We start from the raw sequence: 20941 nt of genomic DNA on the forward strand, positions 1-20941 counted from the left end.
ATGCTGTTTATAGGGGTTATTTCCGCCATGATAATGTAAAGGAATAAAATAAGACTAAAGTTGTGAGTACTAATTTGTTGTTAGAATATAATATATAAAATATATGGTTAAGATTGGAAAATAAGTTCATGGACCTGTTGGGGCCTGGTTAAACATTCAATAAATTTTTGCTGAAAAGACTATTGAAGAACTCAGTTGTTGTTGATATCCGTTGAATTAAACAAAAGAAGATAAGGTGATAGGTAATTACTTTAGAATGTAAGTCTAAGAACCTTTATATTTTGGGTTGAAAAGTACATTGATAAATTATGAGAAATATGCGTTGGGTTACAGTGGAAAATACATAAGATATGAAGAAATATTTTAAAGTTACGTTTGACTGTTGCAATGATGTTGAAAATGTAATTTTTGGTTGGGTATTTGTTTGTTTATCTGTGTTTGTTATGTCTTTAAAATTCAATAAAGAAAGTATTAAAAAAGTATTTGAAGGGCTGTCATGTAGAAGATGGAAGAAGAAGAAGAAGAAGAAAAATTCAATAAAGAAAGTATTAAAAAATTTGAAGGGCTGTTATGATGTAGATGAAGGAAGAAGAAGAAGAAGAAGAAGAAGAAGAAGAAGAAGAGATTGGATTTATACTCTGCCCTTCACTTGGAGTCTCAGAGCAGCTTACAAACTCCTTTCCCTTCCCCTCCCCACAACAGACATCCTCTGAGGTGGGTGGGGCTGAGAGAACTCTGACACAAACTGCTCTTTCAGGAACAGCTGTGCCAGAGCTTGTGACTGACCCAAGGTCACATCAGCAGGTGCAACCGGAGGAGTGGGGAATCAAACCCGGTTCTCCCAGATTAGAGTCCGCACACTTAACCACTATACCAAACTGGCAGATCTATTCTCTCTTGCTCCGGATTGCAAAACTAGATCTAATGGATGGAAAATACAAAGGAGTCATTACCGGCTAAATATCAGGACAAACTTCCTAACTGTAAGAGTGGTTGGGCAGTGGAACAGTCTTCCTCAGGAGGTGGTGGATGCTCCTTTGCTGGACATTTTCAAGCGGAGGCTGAACGACCATCTTTTGGGTATGTTGTAGGTATGTAGGCCTATCTTTCAGCTATGCTCCTGCAGAGTGCAGAGGGTTGGACTAGATGACCTGCAAGGTCCCTTCCAACTCTAACATTCTTTGATTCTATAGTTTCAATAAAACTCTGTTAAACGTCAGCCTGGGCCATTTGAGAGTTCTCTGAAGGAAGGACCTTGGTATACAAAGGTGAAAAAGGTCCCAAGTTAAGTGATTCTTGCCAAAACTAAATTCCCCAACCAACCAATTAATTAATGAATTAGGCCAGTTTGGGTAACAACCCAAGCACCCAAAGCCAAACCATCTGAAATGAAATTTCCAGAAATTTTAGATTATGACATCAAAATTAAAATTTCAGATTTTTAAACATAAAAGATAAGCTAGTAATATTTAATTTCAGCTCTGATAAGAATCACAAAATTCACAGACAGTATATCGTGTCATATATATCTTGTCATGGGCTGGCCAGCTGCCACCTCCTTGAAGGAGGAGGAATCTGAACAATCGGGCCCTACACCAGTAGAACTTGCCAATTTATGACGGGAATTGTGGGGAAAGTGTAGTTCCAGTAACTTCACTGAGGGGTTTTCTGCATGTGCAGCTTATTCTGCTTTTCTTAGCAGTCAATCTACTAGCATCAGAATTGTGTTGAGCATCGGGGAGGGGAGTGTCTGTACATCTTCCCTCCGTCCATATTTTTTCAGCTGCTACATTTTTTCAGTTGCTACATACCTCCAAAAAAATCAGGTTTGTTGAGTGAAGTTGCTGTCATCAACTGCATTATCACACTACCACCAGCACCACTTCTTTTCTTTTGGGTTTCAAATGCACTAGAATAAGGGCTTGGCATGCACATTGTGGTGTATTCAATTCAATTCAATATAAATGTATGTGAATTCACTCATTGAAACACCATGCATAGCATCGTCCTGGGCAAGGATCCTAATTCCTCAAATCCTATTGGTAGCCCAGGAAGAGCCGACCAATCACCTAACATCCAGTTCCTGTAGTGAAGGCTTGAGGGTTCAAAGAACGACACGACACAGCTCTGCAGAAATCTGTCTCTCCCAACCTGGGCTGAGCAGCGTTTTTATTAAAAGCTCCCCCTTTCCCCCCAGCCCTCTAAGCTACAAGCCTACAGTGTGAACTAAATAACAGGATGTGAGCTGCAACCAGCCTCACCGTCTTATCTCTCCCCGACTCTCTGCCAAGTTTCTCTTCTCATGGTGAGCTCATTGCTCAGCAGATATTCACCTTGTGCACTCTGGTTCCCAATCTCCCTGCGGGAACATTGAACTCCGGGCATGCCTCGCAGAGATTCAGCATTCCCACATGCCATCCCTTTTTGTTTTAGTGTGCAGGCAAGAGAGGAATGCTATCCTCAGCCTCATCAGGCCATTCGACTGGATCGGTATTAGGCCAGGTCACAGACACCTGAAGAGGGTAGGCTTGAGTCAGGGGGCGACAAAGAGAGAGAGAGCTGCCGGCAGGCATTGAATACAAATACAAAGTAGGATTAATAAAATAAGGCCAAAACAGCCATAAATGAAAAGTTGCTTTAACCACCCTATATCAGGAAGCCAGCTAGTAAGCCAAACCCAGAGACCTGAAAATCCCACATCCCATTTAATCTGTTGAGTGAGATTCTGTAAAGCAAGAATGCACTGTTCAATGCTTTGGCTATTGTCAGTGAGATTGAAGCTGCACATATTCTTAAAGGAGGAGCAGCCATGATGATGCTTGAAAAGCAGAAAATCCAGAACTGCCCGATTATCCAGAATGGCATCACGGAGTTCACGCTGTTCAGAATTAAGGAGGGCTAGGGCCTGCGAAGTTGCATTGATAGCTTTAACTGCATAGCATGTGAGCTCATTAAGATTGCGAGCAGTTCGAACAGCTAGGCCCGGAATTGGCAGGTTGCTTACACACCGGGATCAAACAGGTATCCAATAAATCACCAGCAGAGAGGAAGTTAGTCAAACAGAAATGAGTAACATTAGAAATATTAGCAAGACGCTCCCAAATGTTGAATGCCATATGTTCTTTAAAAGGCAACACCCCCCTGATCGGCACAATAAAAAATGACACCATGAGGAGGCTAACACACAACCCAGTTCCACCAAACAGCTGTTCCCTGTGCTGGCTCGCCATCTCCCCAATCTTCATCCTCATCCTCTTCATCCTTGGAGTCGGTGGGCCCATCAGAGGAATCAGTGGAGTCGCCATGGAGACCCTGGCAATGCCTACACCAGAGATCATGCCAAAAACTACAATCAGTTATGGAGGGGGAATGGTGTTCCTCAGAAAGAGCAAAGCGGCCTTGAGAGTGTTCCCACACCCGAACTAGTTCTGGAAAGCTCGGCCGTTGTTGGAAGAACAGCCGAGGCTTCCACGTGTTGTGGTGGGAGGGGTCACGAAACTGAAATCCTGTTGACTGTTGATGTATGGGAAAGCTTGCATTAGTGAGGTGCAAATAGAGAATTGCAGACTAGGTGTGAGCGGAATTTACAGTAATAACCGCAAAGAGAGCAACACAGAGGTTCTCGGGTGTCAGCTCCTTGCCCTGCTCCTGAAGCAGCCTCTGCGCGTCGCAGGTCACTCACTTCACGGCACCCCAAGTCACCAGGGGGGCCTGCGTGGTCCTCAGTCAGGGCTGCCGGGGGGTCTTGATCAAGCTGACGCTCTGGAGCTCTGGAACCGCGTTCAGCCCCCTGTGATGCCACGCCATGCACTGGACGCACACACTTCGCTGGAACCCAGAGAGGACCTGTGGGTGACAAAACAGAAGCATACCCTCTCCCCCCTTGGCAGGTGGCCACCTTTCACCCCTTTCAAATGTTTTTTTTTAAATAGTTTGGAAGGAGCGATTGGCCCACTCCACCACGGCCTGTCCTGTAGAGTTGTAGGGAATCCTGTGGGAGAGAGCAATGTCCCAACGGGTGCAAAATTGCTGGAAGGCTTGGGAGGTATAGGCAGGGGCGTTATCAGTTTTCAGCCAGGCAGGACAGCCCAGGGCTGCAAAAGCGGCAATACAGTGGGAAATAACATGATTAGTGGTTTCACTACACAAAGGGGTAGCCCAAAGCGCACCAGAGAAAGTATCAACAGAAACATGCACATATTTCCAAGGGTCTAAGGTAGGAACATCCATTTGCCAAAGTTCACAAGGACCCAGGACGCAGGATTGTGCAGTGGGAAAAGCCTGCACAATGAGGGCAGGAAGCCACAATGGCCTGGGCCTCCCCCAAGGGAATACCAAACTGTGCCACTAAGCCACGGGAGTTTTGATGAAAAAACTGATGATCTCCACAGGATCAGTGAAGAGGCCATGCACTGCCTGATCAGCCTTGGCATTCCCGTCCGTTAAAGGGCCGGGGAGGCCAGAATGACTGCGGATATGGGCCACATAGTAGGGGTGCTCCCGGGCTTGCAATAATTGTTGTAGGGTAAGGAAAAGCACCATGAGGTTAGCATCCACTCTAGGGGCAATATAAGCTCCAGGCAAGCTAGAAATTAACCGGACTACATATTGAGTGTCAGCAATCAAATTGAAAGGAGAATTAACTAAATCCTGAAAAGCTAAAATAGCAGCAGCAAACTCAGCTCGTTACGGAATTGCCTGGGGTGCAGTATAGCTCCACGCTGCCTCCCCCATCAGAAAAAAACGTGGGGGGCAGCTGACAAAGGCTGTGAGCAGTCTAAGCAGCGGAGAGAGTGTGGATTGGACTGTAATAAGGTTTAACATCCCTTGGGGTAATACCTTCCATTGGATTGAAGCACTTGCCCTGGGGCTTATTGCCTTGTTGTATAGCTGCAGCTAGGAGATTCGCCTGATAGGACTGAGTGCCCACTTCCTGGCATGCCTTAAGCATATCAGAAAGAGAGGGCTCCTTGCCCAATCCAGTTATTAAATGGCAACACTCCTCAGTATCGTTCTCTTTAGCTAACTTTTTAATGAGTTCTACCTGAGCCTCTTCATTATCAATTTGATGCTGTAAAGCCTCCTGTAGTCTATTAATGAACTCAAGGTAAGGCTCAGTGGCTTTTTGTCTAATACTCGAAAAAGTCTGCTGCAACTTGCCAGAGGCTGGAACTCACTGAAGAGCTCGAAAGGCACACACAGAAGAGACTTCTAGGGTAGTTGCAGGCAGGACTATCTGCTGAAGGGACTGAGCAAAGGCCCCATAACCATAAAGTTGTTTGGCTGTATAGGTACCCCCGGAGGCTTGCCCCCGGACGTGGCACTGCTGTTGGAACTCACTATCCCACACCACATACTGAGTTGGAGAAAAAAGCATGCGGCATGTTGTTTTCCAGTCTTCTGGGACCATTGCATGATTTCTCATAATAGCCTCTAACATTCCTTGAACATAGCTACTCTGTAAGCCCATGTCCCAAATTCCCCTGCACAATTCTGTTAAAATGGGGTAAGAGAGGGGTTTGTATTCCACTATATTTTGACCAGCTGCATTTTGGCCCATCACATGGACTGGACAGACAGACAACATTTCTGAAATCTCTTTAATTTCCTGTAAGGAAGGATTTTGATTTTTTAAGCGGTCCATAAGAACACTTCGCAGAGTGGGGTGTGATGGCAAATGATGCTTATCTGGTGGATACACGGGTACCAGCTTTTGAGGCATCGAGGGTAAAGACTCTAAGGGTGTTGGTGCCAAAGGCAGTATTGGTGCTGAAGGCAGAGGGGGATAAAGAACAAGAGGCGGTGGGGGCTTAGGTAAAACTAATTGAGCCCCCTGGGTATAAGCTGGGGGGCCCTTTACACTGTAGGTAAGAGAAGCCAGAGAAGAAACAGGTGCTATAGCTTTGACTGCAAACCTGCACAGAAACCAGGAATGTAACCCTTCCACAGGAGCCCGAGGCTCTTCGTGAAAGGTTGTCACTGTAGAGCCAGGGAGGCAGGCAGACAGGGGAGTCACAATAAAAGTCCAAACGTCAGCTGGGAAAGCAGTCAGCAGAGCATTAAAGAAGTCCCAAAACACCAGACAAAGCCATAGTCAAACGTTACCAGAGGTCAGAATACAGGGAGCATAGCCGAGGGCATGGTCAGGTTCAAAGCTGGAAGTCAGGAGCCAGAGCAGTCCAAACACAAGCCGAGTCCAAAAGTCACAGAGTCAAACAGGAATCAAGGTGCAGAGCTTCTGGTTCTATGAACGAGGTTGCCAGTACAAATTGCTCATGGCCAGAGGCCCTACTAAATAGTGCTCTGGATTAACTCATTAGCACCTTTGTGCGAGGTCCTGGCTGCTGTTAAAACTCAGGGCTCAAGGATCTCTGCCCTCTTGAACGTGCTTCTTTTCGTCGGCTAGCCAGCTTCTGACGTCTCTGATCCCTACTTACAGGTGGGGGGGATGCAGGTGGTGAGCTGCTTATGGCCTGCTCAATCCCAGGTGCAAACCGTCCTGTAGTTGACTCAGATTGCTGTGTATCCTCCTCAGTATTTACAGTAGGTGCAGATCCTGTTGCTTCTTCAGCTCTTAAAGGCACTGAATCCTCCCCTCTTAGGCTGTCAGGAGCTGGCTCTGGGGCTGAGTCAAGGGCAGGCATGACAAAGGTCTTCCCAATCTTTTCCCAGTCCTTAGGTTTTAGGGAACCCCCCTCAGGGTACCAAGGACATTGTTTCTGAATTTCCAAAAGCAGTTGGGTAAGAGACGCAGAAGACACAGACTTGCTGGCCTTCTGGGCAAGAAATTGTAGTTCTTTTAAATGTTTCTGCTGCGGCAGTGTTAATTTTCCACCCATGCTTACCAATGACGGGGTCGTAAAACATGACGAGGAGTGCACTCAAGGGGCCTATGCCAGGCGTTGGTGAGAAGGATTCTTTCCTGTAGGGAGGGGTCCCTGGTTGGGCGCTACTTGAAGGCTTGAGGGTTCAAAGAACGACACGACACAGCTCTGCAGAAATCAGTCTCTCCCAGCCTGGGCTGAGCAGCGTTTTTATTAAAAGCTCCCCCTCCCCCCCCGTCCTCTAAGCTACAAGCCTACAGTGTGAACTAAATAACAGGATGTGAGCTGCAACCAGCCTCACCGTCTTATCTCTCCCCGGCTCTCTGCCAAGTTTCTCTTCTCATGGTGAGCTCATTGCTCAGTAGATATTCACCTTGTGCACTCTGGTTCCCAATCTCCCTGCGGGAACATTGAACTCTGGACATGCCTCGTAGAGATTCACCATTCCCACACCGAAGAGAGAACGTCAGTGATTGGACTATATCCTTTTGGTTATAAGGTACAGTAGGGTGTGGCTACATTAGCCCGGGAGAGTTTAAAAGAAGCCCAGCTGCAATGCAAAGTTGTTCTGGTTGTTCTGTTCCGGTTGTGTTAAGTGTTATTCATTAAAGCTGAATCACTAGTCGAAATCACACTCTGACTCTTTGTTAAGTAGTCGACTTAACACACACATGTGAGAATTTCTATATTGTCCCTGTGGAAAAATGTCCTCCACTCAAAGGTTAACCCCAATATTTAGATGTCTGCAGCTGCAAACTGGTTTTTAAAAGTTTTCCTGTTGAGAAACATCAGGATAACAGAGAGGCATGAACTGCTCCCCCATCTGGTCAATTGCTTTCAAGCAGCAGATACTTAATATTTAGTCTTGTAAATGTCTCTAGGAACCTGAGAACAATGATGCAGGCCATAGAGGTCATCCTGCAACAGTCTTCATCGGAATTAAAAGTGATAACAAATAACCCGAAAACATCAAATTCCCATGGAAAATAAACATAGCAAAGGGGAGGGGTGCTGGATATCAAGGCACAGAAACGTCTTACAGAGATGTGTCACTATGAGTAAGCTTTTATTTTTTAAAAAATCAAAGACTTTTCTACAGCCTTGCCTACAAAAGGAAAAGATTCCATAGGATCTGGTCATATCAAGAGAGCCAAGTACAAAGGCAAAGCATGAAGGCTAAGCGGCCAGAAAGAGAAATGAGCACTCCTGGTCCTTCTGAAAGTGCAAGGAACAAATGGTTGCAGCAAAAAGGGGGGGGGGAGCAGAGAAAGAAAAAGATACCAATTGCTTCTGTGATATATCACTATCAGGTGAGTGTAATGCTTGTAAATTTGCCAAGACAAGGGATAAAAATTCATCATCATCATGGCAGGGGGAAGACAGCACAGGGCAGGGTTCTCCTACAATCATAGCCCAGTCAGCCAAAAATGGGCAGGAAGTGGGAGGGGCCAACAAAAGAGCAGGAAACATTACACACATCTCCGTTATAAATAAAAGCCAAATGGTGGTGGCACTTCTCTAGAACATTCCACATGCTCCAAAATCAGTTCGCTCTCTGATCTGTCATTCAGAGGGTCTCCCTATCCACTGGCTGCTTTGCCTGAGTCCTGCCTCCAACATTCTTCTCCCCCCCATAGCCTGTCAGAACACAGAGGTTATTTGCATATGCAGCCTCATTGGCCTCTGCCTCGGAACACAGAGGTTGTTTGCATATGCAACTTGATTGGCTTTTGCCTCTAACGTTCTAAGCAATTTTGCTGTTCTGAGGTAAAATGTGTCCAATCTCCAGGTGAGGGGTGGAGATCACTCAGAATTACAACTGCTTTCCAGACGGCAGAGATCAGTTCCCCTGGAGAAAATGGTGGGCTCTGTATCCTTATATGCTGCTGAGGTGACCCCCGTATGACAGCCAATGTGACGTAGCAGTCAGGGCTTCGGAGCACGGGAGAGGCTGCAGGTGTGTGGGGGGTGGAAAGCTGAAGAGTGAGGGGGAAATAAAGGTAGGTTGATGATTGGCTGGGAAGAAGATAGGGTTGCCAACTCCAGTTGGGAAATTCCTGGAGATGTGAGGGATGGAGCCTGGAGAGGGTGAGGTTTCAGGAGGCGTGGGACCTCGGACAGGTACAAAGCCATAGACTCCACCCTCCAAACCACCTATTCCCTTCTGGGGAGCCATTGTTGCCAATCTCCAGGTGAGGGCTGGAGATCACTCAAAATTACAACTGTTCTTTAGGTATCAGAGATCAGTTCCCCTGGAGAAAATGGTGGACTCAGTCTCATTATACCCTGCTGAGGTCACCACAGCAAATTGACACTGAGTGTCCAAAGCCGGGGCACCTGCCCAGAGCCTCTTTCTAGAGGCCATTGTATTTATTTCCACAATGGGCCTTTTTCCTAGTAAACAAATGTGACTCAAATAAAATTACTAGGAAAAGATTGGGGCAAAATGGTCCTAAAAGAACCAGAAAACAACTGGGGGGAAAATGTCAGGCGAAAACGAATGGCTCTAAAGAATGGGCAGAAGGTGGGATAAACTGAAGCGGTAAGAAGCCAGAACTTATGCAATGCTGTGTGGAAAACCTCTGAAAGATTTTAACAAGATAGTTTGATATGTTGCATAGAATCCAAATTCAAGGCAGTGTGTGGCTGTCACTGTATTCTTAGTCTGTAGTATAAGTGTTACTTTCTCCAGTTTTCATTTTGTGGGGGTTTTTTTTCCTGCTTGGCTGCAGAACATTCTAGTACTGTAGCTAATGGCTAAATGGATTTGTACTACAAAGTGTAATTTTCTACTTTCCTTTCAATTATTACTTAATGGCAATGCTTCCTAATTTCTTGATCTCCATAGTATCCTTCTCCACTTTAAATAGCAGCTTTTCTTATGAAGGTGAAGAGCAAATTGTCTTATAAAGCTACAGTTATCCAATAATAATATAAAAAGCATTTCTTTGATAGCCTGATACTTGGAGTCATTCAATTCTCACAGCAGGTTATTAACTTCAAAAGGGCCTGGTCCAAGACTCTGTTCATGGACAACTAGCATTTTGATGAAATGATGCTGCTTTGTCTACTCCACTTCACACGCGCACACATGCTGCTCTCCTTTTAGAGCTCATAGGCTATTGCCATTTTCATTGTGCCAATTTAAAACTGTGTCTTTGAGTTGCTCTTATTGAAAAGCCTTTAGGAAAGCTATTTGCTGTTCTTCGGTAAAAGCTGTTAAGACTGAGGCCAACTGAGGCACCTGGAATACAAAGATAACAAAGAGTAAAGTTTTCATAGGAAACAATATATGTGTGCGTGTGTCTGTAAGTTAAAGGGCAAATGGTCATGCAAGACTACGGAAAGAGTTAGACTTAGAAGAAGCCAGCTCCTAACTACTCTTCAGCTACAGTTTGTCTGGACTAAGTTCTATTAAAACAAATGTCACTTTAGCCGATCCTATGCATGTTTACACAAAAGTAAATGGGACTGGGCACAGTTCAGCCACGCTAAGCATTTTAAGTGTAGAGTTACACCTTCTAAATCCATTGAATCTACTAAGGATGGTGCTGTGTAGGTCATTTATCTGAACAGGAGAATTCAGAGTCTGCCTAACTTTCTTCCACTGTTTTGGTTAGATCAGTAGTCTCAATTTTAAATGTGAATTATGTTGCAATATTGACTGTAAATCAGTGAAATAGCTAACAAAAATATAATTTTATCACATTTTTATTTTATCCTTCTTCCAATGTGCTCTGCTTTTACCTTCATAATAACTCCATAAAATAGGTTAGGGTGCTAGACAGTGACCAGCTAAAGGTCGTGAGCTTCTGGATGACCCCCTGGTCCTAGTCTGACATGACATTCTAACTGCTTCACCTACTGGGCTTCTAACAGTTTCTGCACTGTTTCAAAGCCCAAAGAGGCAATTCTTTCCCTCATACTAACACAGAGAACCAACCCTAGTCCAAATGGTGGCTCAGAAGCAAAGTGATGATAAGGAGAAGAAACTACGCTACATAGCTAAAATAAACCAACTGAGGGAAGTTTCACAAGGCCAAAGCAGATGTGCTACATAGATAGTAAACATATATGCCATTTAAACACATCTGAAAATGTGTTAAACAGTCCTGGACCAGAAGAGTCCATGATGCAATAATAAAAATGCTTTCTGCATTTCACCTGTAATTACCACTTTATATACTGGTACAATCTTGTTTTTCCACTACAAATTCAGTATCTCCTTGCTGGCTGCAGTGGGTTTCAAACAGCTGTAGCAGCTGTTCGTGGATGTTACAGGCAGGTGTTTAACCGCCTGCGCCACCGCTCCCTGCACATCCCTAGTTGTAAGTTCCAAAGGCCAGAAAAAATCTTTTACAATGATGCTCTACTCCCCTCTGTGGTAGTGGAGGACTGTTATAGAAAGATCCCATTAGCAGAGAGTGTGTGCCTGTGTAGAGCAGGGAATGTCTAGACAAATGAGCATACTTTGCTTCACTGCTGTTTCTACCAGGAAATATGGCACAAAGATTATTGCACCCTTGCTTGGGAGGTTTTCCTTCTGCTCTGAATCTGAAATTATGAGGAAGTTCCTTTCGGACACAAATCCTCACCTCACACTCCCCTGTGCCAGATTTCTTGCAGCCTCATGCAGAATTTGCAGGGAGCATGAATTCGTACCAACTTTGATGCAGTTTGTGGTGGTTCAGGAAGAACAGAAAACAGCAATTTAAATGGCTCAGAGCCATTTAAACCCTGCTTTCTGATCTTCAACCCCCCCCCAGAAAACAGGAGTTTAAATGGCTTTGAGCTTTCCCCAGCCAGCAGCCAGAAGCACTTTACCCCCTTCTGTCTGCTGGCCACGGCTTTTCCCAACCAGCAGAAAGGAAGGGGAGTTCACCCCTCCTATCTGCTGGCACTTCACCCCCTCCTGTCTGCACTTCACCTCCTCTTAAATGCTGGCTATAGCTCTCCCCTGGCCAGCAGAAAGGAGGGGGTGAAGTGCCTCACATGAGGCACACCTCTCATGTGAGGCACTTTACCCCCTCCTTTCTGCTGGATGTGAGTTTTCCTGGCAGAAAATAGGGAGCAGAAAACAGGGGCTTAAACTTTAAATGGCTCAGGAACCTATACAAACAGGTTCAGTTCGAGAACTGATATATCAGTTCATGTAGGTTCATGGTTCAACCACAAACCACAAACCAAACCACTACAATGTGATTCGTGCCCATCCCTATTCTATAGCACAAAGTAAACTTCAGTGTTTTTTCTCCTTGATCATAATTAAATAAAATGACATCCAAATCAATAATAAAAGCATTTTCTGCACAGTACAGTTTAAAAGAATGGACACTGCCTTAAAACAGCCAGATCTATTCTGCTAAGTCAGGGTACTTTGGTTTGAACTAATCTGAAATCAATGAACCTAAAACCAGTTAAACTTTAATATGGTGGCCAATCATGGTGACCAACCCTAAATGTATCATCAATAATGTTTTTTGTAAAGCCAGTGATCTATTTTGTTGGATAAGATGCATCATTCTTGTCAATGCTCTATATCAGCAGCTTTGGAGTATAGATCAAAGCAGCTATCCATTCCTTGCTGTTCACTCAGGGATTTCAGTACTTAGGGGTTTAGGGACAGCTTAAAAATAATGTTGCACATGCCAGCCATTTTAGTAACCATTCATATATGTTTCCATATATCTGTCATCATTTTGTAGTATGCATTTCAAAGCTCAGAAGCTGCCAAGAACCTCACCAAAAAAGAGGTGAGATGGAGATCGTAGTTGTTTGCTCAATGCATAAATGTGCTAAAAACAGAAATACAAAAATCAAAGACTGTTACAGAATATCTGAACAAAACTGATGTGCATCTAAGGAACTGGGTTCTAGTCCATGATAGTTTATGCTAGAATAAAATAAATTGTTAGTCTTTAAGCCTCCACAAGACTCCTGGTTATTTTTCCTACATCAGACAAACACAATTACCCCACCAGAAAGTATCTTAAACTTGCGTGAGAGAAGGTTCAGCTGAAACCAAATAACTAATCTTTACCATATCAAATAACACATTTTCAGTTAATGTCTCTCTAACAATTTCACACTGAATCGAGAAAGACTATCAGTGGATTCTTTACTGCTATACTGCCATCTAGAGGCAGATAAAATTATATGGATATTGAACAGTTAAGTGACACTGAATGTGTAGTGTTTTTCACTGCATCATGTATTTTGCTTAAACTTCCTAGGACCAATTCTTTAATGTATGAATTCAGAAAACAGAGACAGAGAGGGATTTTGACCAATGTTAAAGCTACTGGTTTACAAGTGGTTGCTTGTTTTTTTTCTTCCTAATATTCAAAATACATTAATTTGACACTCTGTAGTTATAAATATGACCATCCTTGGTCACTCAGTAACTATATTAACAAGGATTGCTTAGATGTTGTTATATCAAAGTGAATGTATTAACCAGTGCAACTGAGAATATCCAGCTACAAAGCTGGACTTTCAAATGGTGGACAAAGAGTCACCACATTTATCAAGTCCAGAGAGTCAGCTTCAAATGTCCATCATAGAATGATTGAAAAATAACATGTGTTAAGAGTAAACTAATCACATGTGCTCGTCTCTCAGGGACAGTTTCAGTTTTCTGGTTTAGGACCCTATTTTGCTTTGGCAAAATTTTGGAAATGGGATTTGTTAGCACACTCTATCAATTAACAATTAATTTATTATAGTTATCAACCAGCAGAATAAAACATACATTAACAAAGTGGTTGTAAGCCCATCTTCATCTTCATTCATGTTAAGGCCATCCCAGTGACTCACCTGACTTTGATGAAAAGGAAAAACAGAATTGGGTATCACGAGCATATTAATGTTACCACTCTTAAAAGCTTCTGGATGATCTTATCAGCGATTTCATGTACATACTGAACAGCATGGGGGACAAAATGGAATCAAGAACACGTGCCATGGGGTCATGCAGGAGTCCTCCAGCACCACCTTCTAGTACCAATAGGCCAGACAGCAATGGAACCACTGGCAGGAACCACTGCTACCTACTTCACCATCTGGTCCAGAATGGATTCTATAGTTGATGGTATGTATCTAAGAGAGATGCAGAAAAACCAACAGGGTAACACTTCCCCTTTTCCAGCAGAGATCATTGATCAGACAACCAAGGTTGTTGCTATCTCAAAATCAGGCTAGAAAAGAAGAATGAAATAGTTATTCACATCTTTAGCGCCCAAGGAAGACCTTTTCAGGATGGGTTTGGGAAAAAACTCCTTCAAGGATGTCAGCACTACCCCTCCTTTAAGGAAGTATTCCCTGTCTCCTGGAGCCAACCAGACAATCCAACTTGTCTAGTAGGTAAAATCAGGAAAGGTTAGGCTCAGACAAAGAAGTGGTAGTTAGGACTCCTCCAATCATATGTTTACAGGCCATAGCAACCGAAAATCATCCATCACAGACTATATTATGAGAACACCATGAGGGTGTAGAAACAGAGTCAACTAAATCATTGTGGATATAGGCAATTTGATCTGTGAATGGTCTGGTAAATATGTTACACCATTTATGCAAAGGGAGTAAAATGTATTGGTCACCTTAGAATCTTTTCTCCTCTTCAATATTGCTATATGAGATCAGGTTGACCACATATTCTTTACCTGAGTAATGGTGTTGAGTTCAACTCTCTACTCATTACCCAATTAATGCCAGAGGTAATTTTGATAGCAGGATTCATTGTCAAACCAGCTTATAAAGCCAATCCATAAAACTGTGTAAATCTTGTGTTGATCTTAGTTTTTACAAGGAGACTTAGGACCGTATATTCCAGGTTCATTTACAAGGCCATTGCAGGTGTGGGAGCGGCTTTAGCAAAACAGCTACTACTTAAAGGGCATGTTTTATGAGCCTGGGGAAACATCCGTTTGGGTTGTAAAATAAGCCTTGCAGCCTGTGTGATTCCTCACTTTCAGAATATGCCATTCTGTTTTACATATGAGTACCCCTTGAAATGCAGCCAAGTTAAATAGAGACCAAATTCTCTTAACAATAATACTTAGCATTTTCCATTACAATGAACCTTGGCTTTAACAGGAGGTATATTCTATAAACAAGTGATGAATATAGTCCACAGAGGGCACTAAAACAGTTACAAAGCAATTTACAAATCCATGTCTACATTAAAAGGTCCAAGCAGTCATCCCTGGGGTATCACAGGGCACGTTCTCAATCACTGTTACACATTTGGGGAGTTTAAGAGACAGACAGACAGACAGACAAGAAAGAAAGAAAGACTCCATCATGACCCACAGTGAAAAACTGACTAATGATTAGGAGTGTACACCAAAATTTTATTTGAATTCAATTAATTTTGGTAATTTATTTAGGGTACTTATATATTGAGCCTTTCTCCCAAAAAAATCAGGACCCATGGCAGGTAACAATACAGTATGGAAATAGCCATCTATTATTTTTGAAACACTCTGATGAAGCCCTGACCTGGATAGCCCAGGCAAGCCCAATCTTGTCAGATCTTGAAAGCTAAGCAGGGCCAACTCTAGTAAGTACTTGGAAGGGAGACTTCCATGGAATACCAGGGCCGGGACGGAGAGGCAGGCTACTCAAGCCATCTCTCTGAAACATCCAAACCCAGGGGTCATTTCGTAGAAAAAGAGCTAGGGGAACTCATTAGCATAACTCATTAGCATATACCACACCCCCTGACATCACCGGAAGTGTGTCATAAGGCCATACCCCCTGACATCACCGGAAGTGTGTCATAAGGCCACACACCCCGCCCCCAACGGTCCCGGCCGCTGCCGGCCTTGCAGCTCCACTGCTGAGCCCCATGAGGGGCCCGGCGGTGGCCCTGCAAGGCCGGCGGGAGTGCAAGGAAGCCCCGCGAAGGCCCTCCCTGGCCCCAGGCAGGCAGGGGTGGGGAGAGGCTGGGAGGAAACAACTTACCCTCTCTCTTCTCCTGCCTCCTCCTGGCTGAATGAGGGCCGGAAGCGGGGCGGCCGGAAGCAGGGGGCGGGGCTTCGTCATGCGCCCCGCCCCATGTACCTCACCCGGGGGAACTGGGATCCCCCCCAAAATGACCTCTGTCCAAACCCCACCAGGGGTTGCCAGAAGTCAACCATGAATTCCAGGCATACACACACACAAATACCAAAAAACCCCAAAACTCATTCTGATGAAAAAGATAAAACAGAGCCCGCATCTATAATTGCATCTATAACTTCCAAACTGCCCCATAAGTAGTTTGATTTTTAAAGGCTTCCTTACCCCTATCAGGAGGATTTTCCACAGCAAGAAGTCAGTAACAGAAAAGGTCTGAACCCGAGCAGTAACAGTGAGGGATCTTCTTGGACACCCAGTTGTGAGGAGTGCAATTGCCACACTTTTTTTATATTGGGAGAGATGATCATTCAGTTATGTTGGCCACGTTATAAAGGCAGACACTTGCACATTAAATTGAACCCAGAAACAAATAGGTAGCCAGTGAAGTACTTCAGAGCTAATGTAATGTACTTCCAATGGGTGGTTCTTGATAACAAATGGGCTGCAATATTTTGCACCAGCTGAAGTTTCTGAATTATCATAAAGGGCAGTCCATATAGTAATATAGCCTTGATTACCACAGCATGGATCACTGAGGCCAGATCAGATGTCTGCTGAAACAGGGATGATGATGATGAAGGAGAAGGAGGAGAAAGAGAAGACTGGATTTATACCCCGCCCTTCACTCAGAGCAGCTTACAATCTCCTTTACCTTCCCCTCCCCACAACAGACACCCTGTGAGGTAGGTGGGGCTAAGAGAGCTCTTTTGAGGACTGCTCTTGAGAGAGCAGCTCTGAGAGAACTTATGACTGATCCAAGGTCACACCAGCAGCTGCATGGAGAAGTGGGGAATCAAACCCAGTTCTCCCAGATTAGAGTCTGCACTCCTAATCACTACACCAAACTGGCTCTTTTGGTTTCAGAGGGAAATACATTTCTGGATGTAGCAGTTTGATTTTCAACCGAACATTGTCAAAAATTGTTCCCCCCATCTCTGAACTGTCACGTTTCTAGAAGACAAGAAAAAATTTCATAGCAAGTAGAAACAGCACATTCCCAGGCCTATTTCCCCCCCTCAAACAACTGGCAAGTTTGAGAACTGCTGCTGTACTGAACTAAGTAGCATTCTCTAATGGCCTAATCCACTGCATACACAATTCCTGTGCACAGACAAACATATTGAGAGTGAAGACCTATAGTTTTTAATTATTATTTAATTTAATTTAATTACTATGCCATTGAAACAGGTGTCAGGCTTCCCAGTCAAGACACACAACAACGTTCCTTGAGACGTTTCAGTTTATTGAGGACTAGTACTTAGGACACCATGAACTCTTGTGTCAGGAAGGGCAGGTAAATGAGTGGAATCTACAGATATACCCCCTTCATACATGACCCTGTGATACAATAAAGCCAATAGGCAAGCACCTGAAGACGCAGGCAAAAAGCAATGGTTATATTCCCAGTGGGAAGCTAGGAGCTGGCTAAGTAAAGCCTTCAAGGACACCAAACAGATAACAGCGCACAGGCGAAAGGAAAGGGGGATGGGAGGAGGGAGACATAGCGAGTAACCCACACATTCCACACCATGGCAGCCTTAGCTGACACCCTGCCCCCCGAAGGGCCCCCCTCCACCCAGTTTCCCCAGGAACAGTGGGTGAAATTCACAGATGAGTCATGGGGCACGAACGTCAGAGGCCTCCACCTATTCCCAATGCTCCAGCCCAAAGTCCATCCATTCAATAAGATAATAAAGCCGACCCAGTTTCGTCTTCGAGTCCAAGATTTGAGAGACTTCAAAATGTTGCTCGCCATTCACCATCAAGGAGGGTAGCCAGGGATGTTGCGGTGATAAAACGTTGGGTCCCAGATCTTTTTTTAACAGGCTGTAATGAAAAACAGGATGCACATGTTTCAGATTTTTGGGGAGACCTAATTCAACAGTCACATCATTAATTTTCCGAACCACAGGAAAAGGCCCCACATATTTCCAACCCAGTTTACGGCTGGGTTGCAAACCCATAATCTTTTTAGTAGAAACATAGACGGAGTCCCCTGGGTGTAACTCCCATCCCAAAGTACGTTTCTTATTGGCTTGTGCCTTATAGGCAGCTTTCAATTTGTCCTTCCAATAAGTCTTTCCAATAAGGGGCCAGGTGTTCCGTATACCCTCACACCAGTCCCCAACCTCCTCACCCGGGCCACACTCCTCAGTCAGGAAGGGAAGAGGGTTACCCTCGTACCCATACACAGCTTTAAATGGTGAAACCCCTGTGGAGGAACGCAGGGTGTTATTGTAACAATATTCAGCGAATGGTAACAAATCCACCCAATCATCCTGTTGATAGTTCGTAAAACACCTCAAAAATTGTTCCAGGGTTTGATTCATCCGTTTGGTTTGGCCATCCGTCTCTGGGTAGTAAGCACTGCTGAGGGCTTGTTCAACCACCAGGACCCTCAGAGGTTCCCCCCAGAACTTGGCAATGAACTGGGATCCGGGATCCAAAATTATTTGGCGGGGGGGAGCATGGAGCCTGATGATGTGCTGCAGGAAAGCTTTAGCAAGTGAATGAGCCGTGGGAACCTTGCAGAACAGGACAAAGTGTGCTTGCTTAGAAAACAGATCCACCACCACCCATATGACGGTTTTACCCTTGCTAGGGTAATCGAGATAACTTCCCAGGGCCAGCTCGGGGTGGGTAGTGGTTGTAACAGCCCAGGGGGCTTCCCTGGCCAAGGTTTGCACATTATGCACATTTGACATGACTGAACAAATGAAGAGATGTCTTCATGCATGCTCAGCCACCAAAACTGGTGTTGAAAAAGGTATAGAGTTTTTAAGTAGCCCAGCTGTCCAGCCAGCTTAGACCCATTCGCTGCTGTCATTACCTCCCCCCGAGGGATGCAGGAACAAATAGTCTATGACCCTTGTACCACCAGCCATTTTCCCACTGCTCCACCTCCCCATCAGAGTCTACCTCCCCACGGTCACACTCGGAGAAAGCTGAGGCGAACTTCAGTTCCCAGCGTTCCATGGCCTCTCCTTTCTGAGCCAACATCTGGCTGCGGGTGGTGACTGCCCCACCCAACTGAGAGGGAGTGAACATAGTCAATAATGTTCTCCCATTGGCTATCATGCTGGGGGAGGCGCAAGAGGGCGTCAGCTAGTGAGTTTGATTTGCCCAGGAAATGGTGTAGAGTGAACCTAAACTTAGAAGTCAGCCCACTGGAGTTGCTTGGCATTCTGGTTCCAGGGAGTGCGTAGTACCTTCAGGTTTTTATGATCGGCCCAGACCTCGAAATGTCTCCCAGTTGTTAGCACTAGTTTAATAGCCCCCGCCTCTTTATCACACACAGACCAATTACGCTCCGTGGCATTAAACTTGTACAACACATAGCCAAGGGGGTGCAATTTCCTGTTTCCCCCCGTGCAAAATAGACCCTCCCATGGCCACATCTGATGCATTGACTTGCACTATGAACTTTTTGTTCTCGTCCGGATGGGCCAGCACGGGCTCGGAGGTGAACAGAGATTTGAGGCGCTTGAAAGCCTCTTGACAGTCTGAAGTCCAATGCAACCGTGCCCCGGGCTTGGTGCTCTCTGGACCCCTCCCCTTATTTTTAAGGAGGTCCATGAGGGGCAAGCTGACCTGGGCGAAGTTAGAGAGGAAGGCACGATAAAAGTTCACGAATCCTAGGAAGGATTGGAGTTGGCATTGGGTCTGAGGGGCTTCCCACCCCAGGACATGCTGGACGTTGGCAGGGTCCATCTCTAGCCCCCTGGGTGAGATGTGGTAGCCTAGGAAGTCCACCTCGGGTCAATTAAATACGCATTTGGGCAGCTTGGCAAACACTTTATGGTCATAGAACATTTGTAACACCTCCAGCACCAACTTCACATGCGACTTTTTGGTGGGGGAGTATAATAAGATGTCATCTAGATAAACAAGGGCTCCCCTAAACAGGTGCTTGTGCAACACTTCATTAATCAAGTTCATAAAGACCCCAGGGGCCCCCTGGAGACCAAAAAGCATCACCCGGTATTTGAACTTCCCCAGTGGTGTGTTGAACGCTGTCTTGTATTTGTCACCTTCCTTTATATGCACCCAGAAGTATGCATCCTGAGGTCTAATTTAGTGAAAACCTTCCCCTTAGCAGCCTCCGCCAACAGGTCCTTAATCAGGGGCAGTGGGTAAGTGTTAGTGGCTGACACCGCATTCAAACCCCTATAGTCAGTACACAGTCAAAGGCCACTGTCCTTCTTCCGAAAGAGGACAGGGGTGGCGAACGGGGAGGAGGCTGGGCAGCTGAAACCTCTGGCCAGGTTTTTGTGATGAATTTCTGCAGCTTTTCCTTTCCCCCCAGACTCATTGTATACAGCTTGCACTTGGGCAATTTCTGGCCAGGAAGTATCTCAGTGGCACAGCCAGAGTTGCGGTGGGGGGTAGCTCGTCCGTCTCCTCCTCCTTGAACACTTTAGCCAAGTCTCTGTACTCAGGGTGAATGGCAGAGAGCTCCTACGCAACAGGCAAACTCGCAGAGGTTCCTCCACAGGGGCCTGACCCCAATTGTCCTCCCAGGAGTGACTCTGGCATCGTGGTGCAATGAACCACACCCTCCCCTCATCCCAGACTATGTACGGGTTCTGGTCGTGCAGCCACGGGCTCCCCAGCACTAGCGGGAACCAGGAGGTGGTGGTGATGATGATGGGCTGATGCTCTCAATGATCTCCCACCCCCATCCGCAGAGGGGCCGTTTTGAATCCACAAGGCTCTTTCATGACAGAACTGTCCATTTGGGTGAAAATGATGGGCTCAGGGAGTTTGACCACTTGAGCCCCCAAGCCTGTAACCAGGGAGGGATTAATCAAATCCTGGGCACACTCTGAATCTATTAACGCCCATAGCGTCACATGGGTCCCCAACTCTGGGTTCATTACAGTCACAATCACAAAGAAGGGGGGGTAGTTGCTCACCGTCTTCGGCGCTGCTTGAGTTGGGACCGCACTACTTACAGCAGGTCCTGGCCTTTTCCCACTGGCTCGTCCTTGTCTTCA

The sequence above is a fragment of the Gekko japonicus genome, unplaced genomic scaffold (assembly GCF_001447785.1).
Source record: "Gekko japonicus isolate JY-2015 unplaced genomic scaffold, Gekko_japonicus_V1.1 scaffold460, whole genome shotgun sequence".
NCBI classification, from domain to species: Eukaryota; Metazoa; Chordata; class Lepidosauria; order Squamata; family Gekkonidae; genus Gekko; species Gekko japonicus.